Genomic DNA, 3844 nt, shown 5'->3' with positions numbered 1-3844 from the left:
TCTTTCTCTGTCCGTTTTGACTACAGTAACAAAATGTTGAACCTGTTGGGCTGAAATTAACCTTGTTACACTTTTTGACAGATGTTTGGTTTGATTTAGGACAGAAAACATCTGCAGCTCGACGCGCATCAGAAAAGAGGGCGGAGCCAGTGGGAGCAGAACCTTATTGGACCTCAGAAGAAGAAGAAAGGTAGGAAGTGCTGCTGGTTCCACCTGGAAAAGCTCAGCAGTGTTTCCGTCCTGCTGACCAGAGGATCGTAGATCAGATGTTTATTTTAGCAGGAACTGGACGCGGTGATGATCTGTGTGTTTGGACCTGATGATCTGTGTGTTTGGACCTGATGATCTGTGTGTTTGGACCTGATTATGTTAATCCTGACTCTTCGTTTTCACAGTTCAGCCTCTTTCTTACAGCTGGATTCTCTCCAAACCTATCGACACCATAAATGTTGAGGCTTTTTCATTTTGTTAAGTTGCAAACACAGAAAGTGATTTTCTGATTTGGATTTTATCAGACAGACGATGCACAACGGTGAAACAGAAGCTAAATAATAAAAACTTTTTAGTGCAAAATCTCAACAGTGTAGTCTGAATGTTCAACTTTATTGGTAAAGAAGTTCAAACATTTTATCAGCATATATTAACATTTAAAAGGGTCTGAATATAAATCTGTGTAGAAAGTGAGCGGTGACAGGTTTCCTGGGTGTTTGTGGTTTTTAGCTGGCGGCTGCGTTTGGACCGTTTCCCTCCGTAATGTTTACTTCCTGCTTCACTTCTCCATAAACTAATTAGTTCAGAAATGATCAGACTCACTGCTGCGTCCTGCAGCGAAGCCAAACTCTGACCTTTATCCATGAGGAAAGTTTTTATTCTACACCTGCAGTTTGTAACTTTTACAAAGAAAAGATTTTTTACATATTTGTTAAAACTGTCACCATGTTGTAAAGTTAAAGATAAGCTGTGAAAAGATCGATCTCCTCCTCCTCCCTGAGCTGCACCAAAAACAACCAATCAGAGCCAGGAGGTGGGGCTTAACGCTGTCAATCACATTCATGTATTCATTGCTAAATGTGCTAACGACTTACTGTTACAGGAAAACCGTTTTTCTGCTGTCATCGGTGGCTATGCTAACTAGCCTTAGCATTCACAGCAGGCTTTGCTAGCTGCAGCGTAGTTTGAGATAGTGATTGACAGTGCAAAGCCCCGCCCCTTGGCTCTGATTGGTTGTTTCTAGTTAGAACTGGTGGCGGTGGAGGAGATGGATCTTTTTACAGATTATCTGTCTCATTGCAAACTGTCACAACATGGTGACTAAAAAAACATTTCTATAACTTACAAAGTGTCTGCTGGCTTTTATAAAAACAACTTCTGTATTTTCTGAACTCAAAGTCAGAAAATATCATTTTAAAGTTACTGATAAATATAACAGAGTATCATCAGCATATAAAAACCTAAATGAAAACCCCAATGTACCGATGTAAGAAAGAAAACGTTTCTTCAGGATGATGAAGTGAAAACTGGATCGTTTTCCTTTCTTTTCACATTTCTACATCACTGTGTTTTATTTACAAAAAACCCAATAAAATACACAAAGTAAACTATTCATTTTACTTTTATTTGCTTGATTTTTACATTTTTTAGTTTTTTCGCGACTCCTTTTGACTTGGCAGTTTTGGCTGAAGTGACGAAACGTTTGAACGTCGCTGCTGTAAATGTAACGTAAGAAAATCCAGGGGTGTGAATACTTTTGAAATGTTTCGCTCTGAGATTGTTGACGTGTTTCTGCAGCCAGTCGGAGTTTCTTCTTCCTCTTCTGGGGATTTCCAGGTGCTTGTTTGGTCAGAGCGGCTCCTTTAACTTGTTTTTCTCATTTCAACATCGTGATGAAAACCTGCAGCATCTGTTCACTGAAACATTCCTTCACGCTTTATTTAGCCTAGAAAGAGAGGAATACATCCAAAAGGAACAAACAGTCCTGGAGAAGAGAAACAGAAAATGTCGGTTTAATGGAAACTGCAGAGTTTCCAGTTTAGTTTTCGTCTCTTTTTCAGTGAGGAATCTGTGAAAACCTGATTCGACCTTTGACATTTGTCATGTCGGCTTTCCTGAGCTGATTTTGTCGTCTGGCTGCAGTTTGAGAAAAATGCATGCAGAATATCTAAACAACTTTCTCCAGATAAAACTTTCAGTTTGACAGCGAAGCTCAGGGAAAAACAATCTAAAGACCTGAAGACATTTTTCTGGAGATCAGATGCACGTTTCTTAATTTAATACAAACTGAATGTTATATGTTGAATGTGAGGCTTTGCTGAACCTCAAAGGGTTTAAAAACATGAGGAGTAAAACAAAATGACAGAATGAAATGTTTAGTTATAATCCCTCAGTATCACACTGCCAACACCTTTCATTCCCATTACTTTTCAGGATGTTTTTTTTTCTTTTTGACATTTAGCTGTTGTAACTTAACACAAACTATTTCTTGCTGAAAAATTACTTTTATTTCAAATGTACAGAGATATTTGCAGTAGAAACTGAACAAAAATACTTGGTAGGATTTTGTGTTTTTGCAGTGCAACAACTTCAACCCCTGCTGTGAATTATTTCACAAGCAGAGATGTTTAACCGGAATAATAGTTTTATAATAAAACATTATATTCACTGTTTAGTTCTTGTTCTGTTGAGTTGAATATGATGCAGCTGTGAGCAAAACATCCCTTTTTACCTCCAACTCAGTAAAAACCAGAACGTTTCTGACAGAAACCTGGAGAAAAGCCAAAGCTGAAACTTTTCCAAAGCAGCTGCAGAAACATGGCGGCTAACTGGGAGTTTTTACGGATCATTCAGGATCAACCAAAACAGGAGGATCTGCTGCTCTGATCCTCGTTTATCTGACAACCTGCTTCAAACATCCAGAGGAAGATGTGAAGGAACCAACATCAACACAAACTGTCCCAAAGTTTATCACGATAAATGATAATATCGCTGCTCTGAGATTATTTTCAACCAATATAATGCAAAAACACATTTAAATTCTAATGAACATTAAACACTGGAACATTATAAATATTCAAAATAAATAAACAAAACAACAAATAAAGAGAATTATAAAATCTCTGTAGACTAAATTATCCTTCAAAAATAAGGTTTAGTTGAGACCAAAACATCTGAAGACTTTCATCATCCAGTTTTTGTTAAAGCAAAAAATAATAAATCATGCAAATTATTGAATTTGTTTTAATTTATCATGCGATTAATTGATTTATTGGTTTATTATACCAACAATAAAAAGAATCTGGAAGGAAAACTGAGAAACTTGGAGCAGAAATAACTTAAAAAGTCAGATCTTTTTTTCACCCACATCCAATTTCCAATTTTAATTTTTTTTAAATCTCACTTTCTTTTCTATAAGAAAATAAATAAAAAATGAAATTATTTTCAAAAAGTGTCTGCGAGTTGAACGACGGCGTGTCAGAAACAGGATAGAAGAACTGCTGTTTAATTTTGAGAATAAAAACACAATTTTACCAGAATGTCTGGAAATTAAGAGAGAAAAGTCATTTTTATGACTTATCAGGATCTGAAATAAGTTATTTAAAGTTTTGTTATTGTTCATGTTCTCAAAATGCAAATTAACAGAAGCTGTAAAACAAGATGGCTGCCCGCCGTTCTGACATCACCCTGAACTGTGGAAACCACACGACTGCATTGGCGGGAAAAAAAATTCAGATTTTCACAAATTAAATCTTTAAAAACCAAACATTTGATTCCACTGGAGAATATTTAAGTTTCTCCTTTTGTTGCTGCAGTAACAGAGAAAAAAGACTTAATGATCGAATGATGAACT

Source organism: Xiphophorus hellerii, chromosome 23 (genome assembly GCF_003331165.1).
Source record: "Xiphophorus hellerii strain 12219 chromosome 23, Xiphophorus_hellerii-4.1, whole genome shotgun sequence".
Lineage (NCBI taxonomy): Eukaryota > Metazoa > Chordata > Actinopteri > Cyprinodontiformes > Poeciliidae > Xiphophorus > Xiphophorus hellerii.
The sequence above is the reverse complement of the archived record's forward strand: the minus strand, read 5'-3'. Positions refer to the sequence as shown.